General features: G+C 46.8%; 1 pseudogene; it reads right to left on the bottom strand.

The window, feature by feature from the left end:
• Positions 1-12,316: 12,316 nt before the first annotated feature.
• Positions 12,317-13,528, bottom strand: LOC146197689 (uncharacterized; annotated as a pseudogene).
• Between the last annotated feature and the right edge of the window lie 3,133 nt (positions 13,529-16,661).

The following is a 16,661-nucleotide window of genomic DNA, read 5'->3' as shown; positions in this document are numbered from 1 at the left end:
GCCTTTCTGGTAATGATGGCGGTTCACAGTTAGCACAGCTGATCATAAGAATCCTCATTATAATCTACCCAACCACTTCCGTTGCGGAACACAGGCTCACCGCACTGATTTCCAGTGAACAACGGGACAGTGTGATTGGAGAACATCCGAAACACTATTCACATCACGCGTCACGATCGAACAGGAGACCTAATGTGCTTTACGCAAACTGAGGGCATGCTGTCGTTCACTGAAGGAAGAAAGCGATCGACTGTATAGTTTTTTTCTGTTTTGCTGACATGCGAGCAAAACTGACATTATTTTACGCGCCCCCTTCACACGATCCCGACAAAAGGTGTCAGCGTTGACGCGGTTTAGATTGACAATCTGTGTAGCACCCATTTTCTCGCAGCTTGGTGCGGCCCTTTGTGCGAGCTCCTTTTATCCATCGTGGCCCGTCTATTGGACGCGCCGTCCGAGACGGGTACAAAAGCGGAATTGGTTTTCTTTCTTCGGCTGCCTTTGAGCGTCGCTGCTGGCGCATGTTTTGTTGAGATTCGGTGCGCGCCAACAAAAATGCAGTTTGACGTTCCATTCAATGCTATTTGCGCGGCGTTGGGGCTGTGGTTCAGTCAGAAGAAGCACCAGATCGAATCGTATTCCTGCAAGTGGAGATAACTGGAAACGTTTGCTTTGAAATTCTTTTTTTATTGACTTAGAGCGGTTCAAGGATAAGGCGATGTGTTCCATGTTTTCAGTAAAGCTCAGTGCAACGTTTACCCCTTTGCGCATGCAAGGTTTCACGAACAAGTTTCCTGCGACATGCAGATGATCCTTTTTTTTTTTTATCGAATTTCGTGCTTATACCCCCAGTTAATATATGACACATATATATAACACTTGGAGGCGCTCCGAACAAGAGTCAGAATGCAGAGTATAAAGGATAGGAACACACAATCGCAGGCGGCAACTTGTTATTCCCACCGTTTCATTAATTTCGTCGTCTACCCCTAACCATCCGTTTTATTACGACGCTTTTTCTCTTCCACCTCTTTTCCTTCCCACATTCTCTCCCACACAATGCCGCACAAGTAAAAATCTCGGACACCGTAAAGTGGCACAGCTGGCCCCCTGCGTCGTCCGCCGAGTCCCTCCACTCTCGGAGAGTGCTTTTCAATTAAGGAATGACGGCTATTTGAGGAGACGAATCGATCCTTCAAGATGGCGCCGAGTGAAGCTTCTCTGACTACCGCCGCCGCCTGCACCCAATAGTCCTGCTGCTTCAGCCTTCACACACTGCTGCTGTCTAGATCGCTTGGTGATTTCATTTACTTGTTTCCTTACTTCATTGATTTATTTCGGTCTCCTTTTGATTCTTGTTCTCCTTCGTCCTTTTTAGCGTGGTTTCTTTTCTGTTCGCTCGTTGCCGCTTAGACAAATGTATGCGTTTATGCTTTTTTTCACTGCGGGGTAAGAAATGCTGGATACTGCGTACGGTGAGGCAAATAATAAGTTCCTTGAGCGATAGCTTATACAGCTCGTTTGCCCGAAAAGTCATTGCCGTAGTAAGTAGTAGTATAGGCACTGTGGGTCAAAAAAATCGGGGGTTGTGTAAAAGAAAAATCATATTATGGTAATCTTTTGTTCTAGTGATTGGTGATTGATAGATGTGGGATAGGTGATGAGGATTTAATGAAATCATTGTTATTAATTGATGAAATAAAGAAATGAAAAAATAAAAAGGTAGCAGAAAGGGGGTTCTAAGGGGTCAAAACACTCATAATGAAAAGCTGATGTTCATGAGGCTGATTGCAGGGTGAAGGCTTCATCCATATTCCTCTAATTAACCCAGTCCTATGCTAGCTGCATCCACTTGACCCCTGCGAACTTCACCTCATCCGCCCACCTAACTTTCTGCCGCCCCCTGCTACGCTTTCCTTTCTTGGAATTCAGTTTGCTACCCTAAGCGACCATCGGTTATCCTCTCTTCGTACTACATGTCCTGCCCATGTCCATTTCTTCTTCGTGACTTCCACTAGAATGTCAGTAACTTGAGTTAATAATTCGAAAGCATTACTTCGCTATGTTCACAGATTTCTGATCGCAGACCGCGTCCGCAGAACGCGTCCGCAAAATCGTGTCCACAGCAGTTGTGAGTAATTAAGAAGTGGTAAGGTTAATAAGTGATGTCAATCGATAGCGGGCGACGTAATGTTGTTTCAAAAATAATTAGACCAATAAGTTAATTAGGTAATTAATTCGAGCAAAGCACGCAAAATCGTGTCCGCAGCAGTTGTAATTGAGAAGCGGTAGAGGTTAATGAGTGGTGTCAATCGATAGAGAGTGACGTAATGTTGTGTACAAAAATAATTAGGCCATTTAAGTAATTAATTAGAGGACAAAATGTAAATGTAAAGGCGAAAATGGTCTCATTAGCCAATGGCTTGGCGCCCCATTTGAATGTATCAACTAGTAAAATAGTTAATTAAATCAGTAAATTAAGAAGACGTCAATGACGTGACGTCATGCAGCCTAAAGTTGAGCCAAAAAAGGGCATAGGAAGGGATTGGCGCACAATTTGAAAGTACCAAAGACTAAAGTAGTTAATTAAGGCAGTCAATTAGGGTGATGTGACGTCTCGCAACCGGAAGTAGAGCCGAAAAAGGGCATAGGAAGGAATTGGCGTGCAATTTAAAAGTACCAAAGACTAAAATGGGTAAACAAAAAGTGAAGTAAGCAACTAAAAGCAACCAGAAGCAACCAACAGCAGCGTCCATGATTTCGCATTACTTTAGTGCAGATTCTGCAGTGGTCTTTAATTTTTCTCTGACCCACTCTGCAGGTTTCCTATCTCTTAATGTTACCCCTACCATTTTTTGTTCCATAGCCCTCTGCGTTGTTCTTTTTTGAGTTTGAATTCAGTGGTGCAAAAATCCATAGATACAGTTGTGCCTGCACCAAATGGACATTTTTCTGCCGCCAAAATAAAAGGATTGTAAGAAGAATCAATTATTACTGAGAGCAAAAAGTCAGATGGCATTGCAGTTAGTCTTCCATTAATAAATTCTAAATGGCTGGAGTTAATCTGTGGATAATTACTGCATCGAACTGATCGCGAGTTGTAGTTCATCGGATAGTTAGACGCAATTTATGTCGTCTTACACACTCATTATCCCATCTTCAATGCATTTACCTTATTGTGTGTCGGCAACAATGTTTCGGTCTTCTAAGATGGCATGGCTTTTCCTTGGTCTAATAACGCAATAAAGCAATATATATATATATATATATATATATATATATATATATATATATATATATATATATATATATATATATATATATATATATATATATATATATATATTGATACTAGGCAGATGTAAGGGCAGTAATGATGAAGTTCACGCTGATAAGTGCAGACATGCGTTCTCGCCTGGCTTGGTTAATTTTGAGCGAGTATTTTACATAAATACTTCCAGTTCGCGCTTCTTGCAGCCATGAATGAATGCCCACCTACTTGTCCACTTTCTGCTCTTCTGTGCCATACGACGGATGGCTCACAGACAAATCAATGAGGAGCACCGCTTCCGGGGAAAACAGCTGCAGTTTTCGAGGTTACAGCGTCCAGCCCACCCTCTTGCACTTTAAAACAGAAAAAAAGGACACAGAAAATCATAGGCCAGACTGTTTGTGGTACGAGCAGACATGTCTGCTCTGTTGACTTTATTGTCGGCTTGGGGAAGTCCAGAGGTAGCGGGATGCTTGAGCAAACCCTATTTTCACTAATTACGCTTTGGGTGCCCGCCTCTTGACTTGCGTAGGCGTAATTATGACGTGTGGAGATGGATCTGCCACGGAAAACGTGCGCATATGCCTGTCGCGACGGGTCATATTTGTCTTTGGACTTTCATCTATCTCAGCGCTCCTGTTTCGCATATTTTTTCTTCTGCGCAAAAATAAGGGTACCTACAGTTAGCAAAATGCGAGCGTTTTAAAGAAATAACGCGTGCACCGAAAAGACAAATAATGTATATGCGATTTTGTAGGCTGGAGTTTAACTGGGCAGACTGGAGCGTTTAGGCATTCAGCCGCAGTAATTATTAGGTACCTTAAAAGCTTGTTGAGAGAAGAAATAGAAGATGGACTGGAAGGTGGTCAAGGAGAGGAGGAGCAGGAAAAAACTTTATTAAATAAATGTAAACACTCCCAGGAGGACCTCTTAGTCCAGGAGCCCTCTGGCTGTTCCTTCTAGCTTAGCCCGCTCGACCAGCAGTAACTGATCTGCAGGTTGCGTGGCTAGAAGGGTAGCCTCCCAGGAGGAGGGGATGGGGTGTTTGACGGGAGGAACGCGGATGGGATGTGGACATTCCCATAAGTAATGGTAGAGGGTGGGTGGGGTGGCGTTGCATGTGGTGCAGTATGGTGGGAAGTCCGTGGGGTGAAATATGTGGGCAAATTGAGGAGATGGAAACGAATGTGTTTGGAGTTGTCGCCAGTACGTGCTGTCGATGTGAGAAAGCATGTGATGTGGTGGCGGGTACGTGGCACGGCAACGACGCTAGTAGTGAACAATTGTAGTGTAGTCAAGAGGTTCGATGGTGGTGTATAATGAAGGTTTGGGGAGGACATCCACCGGCGCCCGGAAGCTTAGTTCTCGGGCAAATGCATGAGTGCGCTCATTTCCGAGGATGTCCTCATGCCCAGGAACCCATGTGATGGTGATGGTATCGGGAGGGGTAGGTAGAGTAGATAATATTTTAGCAGATGAATGTGGGAGGGTTCCTCGCAGTAGATATCTGTATGCTGTTTGGGAGTCTGTGCATATTGTGGTGTGCTGAGTCTGCAACTGACTGATGTGTGCAATTGCCAGTGTAATAGCCAGGCATTCGGCCTCAGCGATGCTAGTGCAGTGGATGGAGGCGGCATTGAAAGTTGAGCGGCGAAAGTCCGTGAATACAGCAGTGCAGATGTGAGGAATGTCCGGATTGTGTGAAGCATCCGTGTAGATGATGTCTTGGCGTGTAGAGTACTGTTTGGAAAAATATGAGGCACGGGCTGCGCGACGACCTTTGTGGTGTTCGGGATCCATATTTCGTGGGAGGGGTTTGAGCACGAGGAGGCTCCGCAGATGCGGAGGGATGGCTATATGAGTATGAGGTGAGGGATCAGGGGTATTGTAGCCCATTGAGCGCAAGAGATGAGTGCCTGTAGATGTTGTGCGGAGTCGACGTTGTTGGCTGGAGAGGTGCGCCTCTATGATCTCCTCAACATTGTTATGAATGCCTAATTGAAGGAGCCGAATCGTACTGGTATGACGAGGTAAATGGAGGGCAGCTTTAACGGCTGAGCGGTGTAGGACGTTAAGTTTATTGAGTTGGGTTTTGGTGATGTGATAGTAGGGGAGGTGGTAAGCTAAGCGACTAACGATAAGGGCGTCTACGAGTCTTAAAGTGTCTTTTTCCTTGAGGCCATGATTACGGCTTGAAATGCGACGAATGAGATGTGTTATCTGGTTGATTTGGCGCTGCAGGAGGTGTATGGTGTAGGTGGCTCTAGTGTTCTGTTGAATGTGGAGACCCAGCAGTCGGAGGCGTGGTACTTTGGGAATCGGAGCGTTGTCAAGGAGTACGGTGATGGTTGGGGCACGTGGGGAAGGCTTGATGACTAGGAGCTCAGATTTCTGCGGTGCACATGCAAGACCTATAGCCTATGTATATGTGTGGATGGCATCTGTAGCGAATTGCAAAGTTTGTTCAACTTGGCCAGGGCAACCCTTAGTAGTTCATAGTGTGATGTCGTCTGTATATATTGCGTGCTGAAGGTCAGGTATAGTTTCGAGTATCCGGGCTAAGGGAGTTAGGGCGATGTTAAAGAGGATGGGTGAGAGGACTGAGCCCTGCGGTGTGCCTCGGTTGGGTAAATAGATGGTCGGGGAGGTGTAGGACCCTAGTGTGATATGAGCCGTGCGTTTGGTTACGAATGCCTCAACGTAGCGCCAGATGCGTAGCCCGCAGTTAGTTGTGGCAAGGGTAGACAGAATGTGGTCATGGCTCACGTTGTCAAATGCCTTTTGTATATCAAGTGCAAGTATGGCCCGTGTGGCATGTTTATGGAGGGTACTGTTTAGGATGGTCTCTTTCAAGTGCAGTAGAATGTCGTGGGTGCAGAGATGTGGGCGGAAGCCGAATTGAGAGTGAGCAAAAAAACCGGTAGATTCGAGTTCAGGTTGAAGCCGTCTAAGGATTACGTGTTCATAGAGTTTGCCAAGACAACTTGTGAGAGAAATGGGGCGTAGGTTGTCTAAGGAAAGGGGTTTTCCGGGCTTAGGAATGAAGTTAATTGCAGCGTGTTTCCAAGAGGCTGGTAAAGTACCCTCCCTCCAATGTTGGTTGTAGTAAGCTGTGAGTTGAGAAAGAGATGTATCATCAAGGTTTCGAAGGAGTTTGTATGTAATTTGGTCGGGCCCGGGTGCGGTGCTACGAGTGATGTGGGCGAGGGTGGACCGTACCTCCGCAGTGGTTATGTCCTCATCTAGCCTTGGGTTAGGTGGGGGAGAGGATGGGGGCGTGGAAGAAGGTGCGAGGGGGGGGGGCGAAATGTATCGCTGTGTGAGGTATTGAAGGATGTCTGTGCCTTCTTGTGCTGTATGTGAATGAGGCGGTGCGTGTTGATAGCTGTCTGTTTGGTGGCTGTGGGGTCGAGCAAGGTTCGGAGATTATTCGAAGTTTTTCGCGTGCCTAAAGTACCCTGAAGGCAATTGCAGAGGTTTCGCCAGTTAGAGTTTGCCAGATTGGCTGCATACTCTATGGCCTCAGTGGTAATATTGTTACGATACGGCAAGCCGATGAAAACAGGAGAACAGAGGAGAGAGAGATGGTCGATGACAGTGAGATGACGTTAAATGAAAATGTTGCCGGGCCTAGCGCGAGCGCTCCTGTCCGCGCCACTGCCCACTTTTTCTTCCTTGATGTTGTCCGTAACAATATGTGCGATTCGGAGGCGGAGTTTTCTGTTGTGTCGTTGTCTTTTCCATCTCCTAACGAGGCTTCGCCTTGCCTCCCAGAGATGCAGAAGATGAGGATCGATTTGAGGTGCTTGCGGAGTGATTTTGATGTCTTTAGTGGTGCGTTTGAGTGCAGACTGGAGCTTATCTACCCAGGCGTCCAGTGGGAGATTGCTGTCCTCGGAAGTCACTACCGCTAATTGCTCACGAAATTCTTTCGAATTAGTGAGATGCTGGCTCTTGGATGTGAACTGTTTTGCGTCATATTGCACTTGAGTTTGGACAATATAATGGTCGCTGCCCAGTGTGTCTGGTAGTACGTTGTAGAAAATGGGAGAGCGAATGTTGGTCAGAGTAATGTCTGGGGTGGTGTCTCTGGCGGTGCTAGTGCCGATTCGGGTAGGGGCGTTGGGGTCCGTGATGAGGATGAGAGAGTGTTGCATAAACGCGTTGTACAGACGTGTGCCCTTGGGAGTGTTTAAGGTATCCCCAGGCTGTGTGTTCAGCGTTGAAATCACCTACTATCAGTGTATGTAAACCAGATATGCGTTTGATGTCGGCCAGAAATGTGAGGAAGCCGTGTCCTTTGGCTCGGGGTGGGTCGTAAACGTTCGTTATGAAAAGGCTGGGGGCATCTGGTGAAGGCGGCAGTATTTCAGTGAGCGTATGCTCAATTACTTGATTACTGAGTGTATGGTCTATGGCCGTGAGAGTGGTTTTGACGAGAATTGCAGTGCGTGCAGATAGGGAGGTGGTATTGTATCCGGTCAAAGTGGGCGAGCAGCCTGTTTCCTGAATGGCTATGACATCCGGAGTAGTTGCGTGGTTCTGAATGTAGAGTTGTAGGGATGCCCTTTTTCGTCTGAAGCTACGGCAGTTCCATTGCCAAACTGTGATGCCCGAGGCTGCAGACCGACGCGTCTTCTTATTGTGTGCCATTTTCGCTGTGCGTGTTCCGTGCATGGCCCATACTTAGTTCGCGCGCGGATCTTGTCCGAGAGTTCATTGAAAATAGAGCATGACACGTGTCCCGCATGGTGATTTGATGGGCGACCGGCGGCAGCACAAGGGGCACACTTAACGTTGGGATCCCGGATGGAACTCGGGCAAGCTGCCACCAAGGCATGCGGCCCCGCACAACGGGTGCAACGCGCCTTCGAAGGGTCATTCCTTAGCTTACACTTTTTCAAAGCGTGCCCATACTGTGCACAAAATGTCACAGAGGTACATGCAGGTCCTCGCACACCTCGACGGAAGTCCACCCTATGATTACTCGACGTGCCTTGCAGAGACGGGCAAAAGCGAAGGGGGGGGGGGGGGGGGGTCTGTTTCAATGACGTGAACGAACTCTCCGGAGCGTTTTAGAAAAGATAGCCTGACCTTGCAGGAAGAGGGGTCCAGATGAAGAGTCGGGTTGCGATAGTTGAGTGCAGAGATAAGCTTCTCCGGCCTGATATCGGGGTCAACCCCAGTCAGTCGAACGTGCGGGTTCCGCTGCTTGGAGATCTGACGTTGACGGAGGTCCGCGTGGCCTCGATCCGCGAGATGGCAGACTTGAGGCGATTGAGATAGGCGCCGAGGGGACGCGGTATCACAATGCGCTCTGATCTCGCACAACCAACAGGGACTTTCCCGTTTAGCATAGCAATAGAAATTTGGCCGTTGCAGGCGGATTTCGATTCCACGACCTCATAATGAGCCGCGAAACGACGTAACTACGGAGTGAGACCTTCGACTGCTCCTCACTGACTCAATCGTCGACAAGATTCAGAAACTCGCTACTGACGCCGGTGGTGCCTCATGACGACATGCAGGCTTTACAGGGAGCTGGATTTTATCCGGAAAAGGAGTGAATAATCAACGGCCGGCAACTGGCTCTGAATGCTGGAGACGGCTCTTGAAATCGAGAGTGGCAGCTTTTCTTTTGATATGCGGCTGCTGCCAGCACCGCTCGAGCGCCTTTTACGAATAATCTCTTGGGGCTTAGTGGCTTCCCTATATGACTTCATTCAATAATACATTTGTGAAAAAGAGTTTGTTTTAATTTGGCGAGTGCTTTTTTTTTCGTGTTTTGGCGTCGGGACCCAATGGAAAAAGACGGCGGAAAATTTGTGCAGCTCTGTCGAACAGGGCAGCCTGCAAGGTAATGAACCTGGATCCTACAAGCAACAATTATTGCAAAAAAAAAGCAGACCATGAAGATCAAGCAGATCACGCATTTTGATACGGCGCGTCTGCAGCGGGTGTGGTGCACTAAATGAAAATGATTCTTTTCCTATCGTCCAGGCCGTAAAATTGAGGAGAATAATATACCAAGCCCCGTATTGTAACTCTCTACGGGTCGACATGGAGCGCTTCAACGTTCTCTTACCTACAGCTGTGAAGGCGGCTCATCTTCTGTCTTCAGTTCAGTTCAGTTTATTGCCTTAAGGACCCCCGTGGGGGTATTACATAAGGGGTGGATTATACAAAAATAAAATAAGTACAATGGTTGCCATGTGGGTTCAACATACAATATGATCTGTTAGTGCTTTGGAAAAGTTGGATGGGCAGGTGATAGCGGCGATGCTGTGGGAAAGGCCGTTCCAATGTAATGCTGCTCGGGGGAAGAAGGAGGCAGCGAACGTGGTCGTATGGGTCCGAGGCCAGGCAACTTGAAGAATGTGACCAGTGCGATGCGATATGCGAGCTGGTGATGTGATATAGCCTGCGTAACCGTGGGTGCTGTAAAAAAACTTATGAAACAGGTTTAGGCTGGCAATGCGGCGACGAATAACAAGGGTTGATACGGCGGATTCTGCTTTTAAAGACGACACGCTGACTTGGTATGAATAGGTATTGTGGATGAATCTAGTGGCACGGTTCTGGACGGATTCGAGGGCATTTATGAGGTATATTTGATGTGGATTCCATATGGGGGATGCATATTTTAGTTTCGGTCTGATTAGCGACTGGTAAGCCAGGAGTTTAACTTGTTTGTTGGGGAGCGTGACGTAAGTGGCGTAAGTGGCACACACACGAAGAAGTGTGTGTGCGCCAAGATAAATCATGAGATAGCGTGACTCCTAAGTACTTAATTGAGTTAACTGCTTCTATTGGGATTTGCGCTATATTGTACGAAAAAATAAATGGTTTAGTGCGACGGGTGAAGGATACAATCTTGCATTTCTGAGGGTTAAGTGTCATCATCCACAGGTCGCTCCATTTCTGAACGTTAGTTAGGTCAGTCTGGAGGGCTTCTTGGTGGGAAGAGTTATTAATAGTACGATAAATGACGCAATCATCTGCGAACATACGAATGTGACATGATAAGTGAAGGGGCAAGTCATTAATGTATATTAAGAATAATAACGGTCCGAGCACTGATCCTTGGGGGACGCCTGAGGTTGCTGGAATGTAATCAGAAAATTCGTTATTAACTATGACTAATTGGATTCGATTTGTTAAAAATTCCTTAATCCAGTTTAGAATGCTAGGGTGAATATTTAGGTAAGAGAGCTTAAGTAGTAATCTCTGGTGTGGTACTTTGTCAAAGGCTTTTGCGTAATCTAAAAAAATAGCATCAATCTGTTGGTTGCAGTCAAGGTTGGCATGTAAGTCATGAACAAATGTAGCCAGTTGTGTCTCACAGGAAAGGTTTTTACGGAAGCCATGTTGTGATGAATGAAAGAAATTGTTGGAATCGAGAAAGTTCATGACTTGAGAATAAATTACATGCTCCATGATTTTACAAGGAATGCTTGTTAGGGAAATGGGTCGATAATTTAAGGGCGAGTTTTTGTTACCGGACTTGAAGATTGGGATGACCTTTCCCACTTTCCAGTCATGCGGTATGTTACCTGAAGAGGGAGACTGAGAGTACAATAGTGATAAGTGGGCCGCGGAAATGTGCTTAGTATTTTTCAGAAATTTCGAGTTAATTTCATCGATCCCGGCTGATGACGTTAGCTTGATGTTTTCGATACGAGATGATATACCATCTGCGAAGAAAGAAACTGGATCCATGGTTGACGCTGTGAAGGAACTTATGAAGGCGTTAGCAGGTAAATCACACTCTTTCGCAAAAACAGTTGAAAAGGCTCTATTGAAAATGTCAGCACATTCACAATCGCTGATGGTTTGACCCATATCGTTAGTAAGAATAATTGTACATGTATCCTTCGGGTTTACTACGTGCCATAATTTTTTAGGGTTGTGTATTAGCATTTTTGGCAAGTCAGAGTGGAAAAAGGTGTGTTTTGCGTTGCGGATAGCAGCAAGGTAATCAGCTTCGGCAGTGTAGTACTTTTCCCATGATGCTTGGCTTGGGTTCCGCTTTGCTGCCCGATAGTGACGCTTTTTCTTGTTTTCCAGGCGTTTCAGGGCCGTAGTAAACCACAGTTTTTGCTGGTTAGCACGGAAACTAGCTACCGGAATGTACTTGTTTGTTAGTTCGTGAACTTTGTCCCTGAAAATCGTCCAATTTTCGTTAAGAGACTTTGTGTGGAAATCGGTTTCATAAGTTGTAAAAAAAGCAGTTAGTTCTTCATTTATTGCTTGAGAATCACCTCTTTCATAAAGACGAATTGTTTTCCTGGAAACTTGACGAAGCATGGGTGTAAAACTGAAGGTAGCATGAATGACTTTATGATCACTTATTTCCCTTAGGTATGTAATACTTGTTGCGCTATCAGGGCTGTTGGTTAATATCAGATCTAGAGTGTTGGCGGAATTCTGCGCAATGCGCGTTGGCTCTAATATTAGCTGGGTAAGGTTGAAGTTAAGACAGACCGCGACAAAATTTTTTGCTTCTGAAGAATTTGTCATGGAGGTGTAGTTACGCCAGTCAATAGTGGGAAAATTGAAATCACCAAAAAGAACAATATCTGCGTTAGGATAAGACGATGTCAGTTCACTCAGCACATTGTTTAGTTTGTAGGAAAAGTCCGGATCATTTTGCGGTGGCCTGTAACAGATTCCTACCAGCACAGTTCAGGGGGCAGCGTGGCAGAGCAGCCATAGCAGTTCTAAGTTAGAATCTACATTGATTAAGGATGCTGAAAACTGCTGATGTACGGCTATGAGCACGCCACCGCCACGGGCTATTTCCCGGTCTTTACGGTAAACTTTAAAGTTGGGCAGCGCAGCTAAAATTTCGGTATCACTGATATTGTCTGTTAACCACGTTTCTGTAAGAATGAGAAGGGTGCTGTTGGTTGATAAGACAAGACTAGATACGATTTCCCGTTTCGGTAAAAAGCTTCGTATGTTAGTAAATACTGCAGATAAGGTAAGATTAGTTCGGGGGGTGTGCTGTCGGGGAGTTGCTTTAGAGCGAGCAGAGTGTGATTGCTATGGCACTTCTTTTACCGTTTCCGTCAAGTCGTCGAATATATACTGCTTGGGGCCTATGTACAGTGATTTAAAGCGCAGTGCGTACTTATCAGAAGTTTCTTTCGCGAAACGTAGTAAATGTTTGCGTGCCTCACGGAATGTGAAAAGTCTTCTCCTATGCTGTAGTCGGTGTCTTTTAGTTTCCGGGCGTTTTTTAGGATGGATTCTTTTGTCTTATGGAAAGTGAATTTAACGATAATGGGTCGACATCGTTCACTTGAGTGACGGCCAAGACGATGTGCTCTTTCTATTTCTTTTGGGTCTATGGTGATGTCCAAATTTTCACTGCAAAGGCGGGTGACCAGTTCTTCAGACTCAGAGGACGTTTCCTTTGAGCTAGTATCAGGTAAGCCATAAAATAGCAGGTTGTTACGGCGCGACCGGTTTTCGGCATCGTCTACTCTGGATTTGAGGTTACTGATTTGGCTCGCCGACGTGGCGGCATCAGTCTTAATGGATTCAACTTCTGTTTTAAGTGATGCGAGGTCCTGATAGTGGGTTTCTAATTCGGTAATGCGCTTACTTAATTCGGTGATCGATTTGTCTGTCGCTACTAACCTGCTGCTGAGGTCTTTTACTTCGCTGATTAACGTGCTTTGGCCCGATGTTAGTTTCTGTAGTTCTGCAAGTATGGCGGCAGTGTCAGGACCAGGGTTAGTTTCTATGTCACCGGATTGCATAAGCAACAAATGGACAACAGCAAAGCATTCAACGACAATACAAGTACAACACTGCGGGCTCGGCAGCTGAATTAAGAAGTAGTTGCTCGATTTCTTTGCAAAAAGAGAGTATGATTTTCTAACCTGCATGGCGAAGACAAGAGGGTTACTCGTCCGCGCAGTGGCACAGCTGCCGAGCCCACAAGGCGCCGCGGTCCACGGGCGATCTTTTATAGGTGGCGAAAAACATGATGTCTGCGGCGATTGTATTTCCCACGACGAACGGATGGTCCCAGAGCCAGGTGGTGGCGAAATCCAGGTAAACGTGACGTCAGCCGCTGTTACGGAATTGGTATCAGTTCATGACTGCCGTAGTGATGACGATAACGTGGCCGCACGTCAACGCAGGCAGCAGCCAGAACAGGCAACAGCACATGTGTGAACACAGGAAGGAGCACCTGCATGGCGAAGACAAGAGGGTTACTCGTCCGCGCAGTGGCACAGCTGCCGAGCCCACAAGGCGCCGCGGTCCACGAGCGATCTTTTATAGGTGGCAAAAAACATGATGTCTGCGGCGATTGTATTTCCCACGACGAACGGATGGTCCCAGAGCCAGGTGGTGGCGAAATCCAGGTAAACGTGACGTCAGCCGCTGTTACGGAATTGGTATCAGCTTCATGACTGCCTTAGTGATGACGCTAACGTGGCCGCACGTCAACGCAGGCAGCAGCCAGAACAGGCAACAGCACATGTGTGAACACAGGAAGGAGCACCTGCATGGCGAAGACAAGAGGGTTACTCGTCCGCGCAGTGGCACAGCTGCCGAGCCCGCACATTTACCCGAAGGCAACTGCAGCAATGTGAACGCAATTCGATGGAGCCACTGATCGAAGCACAGAATGTTTCACATGCGGCCGTTACCCGGCCATTGTGAACGGAAGAGAAATAGGCAAAAATAAAATCGGCGTTGAATGGCTGTGAACTCGAGCAGGGCGCAAGGGACCAGCACTGCAATCGCGATACAACAGCTGCTCCACAAGTACGTCTGACCGTTTTGCCTCCTTCGAAACGCAGCCGCCGGCGGTCGGGTTCGAGCGCGGGTACTACCAAGGGCATAGAAGAGAAATGCGAGCTTCATGTGCTGCGGTGTAAAAGACGAGTTCGTGCTAGTGTGTGGAAGAGGAAGTTTGCGTTCCTTTGATTGCATTACTGTTGGTAGTGTGTGCCTGTGTTGTGTTTTTTCTATTCGTATAGTCTTCGTTGTGCGGCTGTTCCGTGTATCATGCACCAACTAGCTCCACAAGCTGTTATTCTGTAACTTATATTCTTGTTAGGTAAAGCACCATACGACGTAATTCCGTCAAACCAGAGAGGAGCCTCATGCTGAGTGAGGCGGTCTCTCATGCGTAATTGGTCTGATTGAGCCAAAGTATTAGACACACAAGTCTCGTGTCACAGACGCGTTACTCAAATTCTACAAAATAGTCAACAAATGCCCCTATTTATGCTTTAAGTATAAATATGCATGATAACTAAATATTAGGAAGTTAATTATTGTGTATATCCAAATACTGATGACAATTTTTGCGTACGTGTGGCCGCGCATATCCTGCGTACAAAAACAACTTCGTGTAGGGCTTTGTATTTGTTCTAAAATTACGAGTGCCATATATTGATCACACTTTATATATTTTCCCAGCAGTTGGCGGCTGGAGGTAATGGATGAGATTAGGACGTTTGCGGGGATGAAGTAGAAGAAAACGGCATAGGACTAGGTTAAATGGACGTGTATTTAGAGACTTTTTCAGTGCTGTGGGTACAGTCTGACTGATGCCAATTTGACCAGCGCCCCTCCCTTCACTGTAACTCTCCTCAGCAGTGATGTGTCGTTCCTTTTCCGAGATGCCTGCAGATACGCGCAATGGGCCGCCGCCAGGATAGCTGGAGCGGGAGGAACGCTCTTCCATTCCAGAAGGACGAACCGCGGAGAAAGCAAAACCAACACAGGGGGCAACAACCAAAACAACAGGCCGGGAATGCGCCTCTTGTTGCCTCCCAGCCGCTCTTTCTTGTCGTCGTCCCTCTTCGTCACGCCTTATGGCTCGTTTGTCTGCCCTAGATATACTTACTTCCTGTTCGTTGTGTCATATATTTTGTCTTCTACTTTGCCACGCTTGTTTTTCCACGGGGACTGACGCTGCCGCCAGACTTCGCCCACCGCCCGGCGATCAATCGCTCGTATACCGTAACGGGAGCACATTTTTCGCGTTCTCTCACGACGACGGTCGCCGTTATGAACCCCGCCTCGCCCCCCCCCCCCCCCCCCCCCTTTCGAACTCCGGCGGGGACTCTTCCCACGTGCGCGCTTACTACAACGCTCGATGCAAGCAAGAAGCTGCCTGAGTGGAAGGAAGACATTCTTCGCGAGTCTGGGCTCGCATGCGTGGCCCCTTGGCGCGGCGGCAGCGGTGGCGGCGACGAGTGTAGGATTTATGGAAACGGAAGCCATTCCAGCTTCCGCCCGAGTCACTTCAGCGCATTAAAAAAAAAAAAAAAAAAAAACAAAAAAAAAAAAGAAAGGAGAGCAACAAATATCCTGCTCGAATTCATTCGGATAGAATTGCTCAAGTTCGCTTCACGTTGTGTGCTTGTGGAACATGCGATCACTCGCCTGTTTTTGTGCATTCTTTTTCTCTTTGTTATTCGAGCCAATATTCTGACGGGGAGGCTCTGACGAGGATAGGGGCGGTTGGGAACCGGTTGTCCGATCTCCGCCGTTGGCAGACTTCTGTAGCCACGACTGCCCCATTCCTAGAAACCGCTGTGTATACGGTGTTTCCATACAGCGAAGACCCTGCATGCAGGACAGTTCCAAGAATCGCGTAGGCTACGGGTTTCACTGACACGTTCGCCCTGTTCGAAAGAAAGAAGCGATTATTTTGCGGCTGAGAGTGACCTTCCATTCGCAAAGCGGTTGGCTCCTACACTACTACAGCCGCAGGGCTTAGATCGCGCGGGTGTGACTGAGAGACATCGGGAGAAATGGCGTGAATTAGCTGCGAAAAAGCGATAAAGGGGAAGTTTACTTGTCGCTCAAAATAGGCAATCTTAATGGGAAAAGTGGACGAGGGTTTTGGGAAAATTTTATGAGGAAGACATATTTAAGAGTATTGGGGCATGCTTGCTTGAAATCGTGCCGGTCCACATGATAGGCGTTTCGTATCTTCAGATCCTCTGCTGCACTAGTTGACGCCATTTAGGGATGGAGTGAGGTTGGCATCCCCGCGCCTAAAGGTGGGAGGTCCATTTGACTATATTCAGAAAGTTTTGTCGGTAATAAATGTCTGCTGCTTTTATTTGCTACAAATTTACTCTGCATTGCCTTACTAGCTCTCATCCTTCGCTACCACCTTTGTGTTCTCCAGTTATGGTGTCAGTGTATTTTAGTTTATCGGCTATTATGCATGCATGGCCTCAAACGTAGTCCGTGATACTACCATGCGCTTTTTCTTGTAATTTTCAGAAGCCCAAATTTAATCTAAAATCAACAATCGCTTCCTTTTTTTTTTTTTCATATGTTCGCATCATGTGTCTGTTACAATTTAGAATATCTGCTGGCAGTTTGTTTGTATGTTTATTTATTA

The sequence above is a fragment of the Amblyomma maculatum genome, chromosome 3 (assembly GCF_055883805.1).
Source record: "Amblyomma maculatum isolate TAMU_Amacu chromosome 3, ASM5588380v1, whole genome shotgun sequence".
In the NCBI taxonomy this organism is placed as follows: Eukaryota; Metazoa; Arthropoda; class Arachnida; order Ixodida; family Ixodidae; genus Amblyomma; species Amblyomma maculatum.
This window is presented reverse-complemented; position numbering and strand designations above follow the sequence as displayed.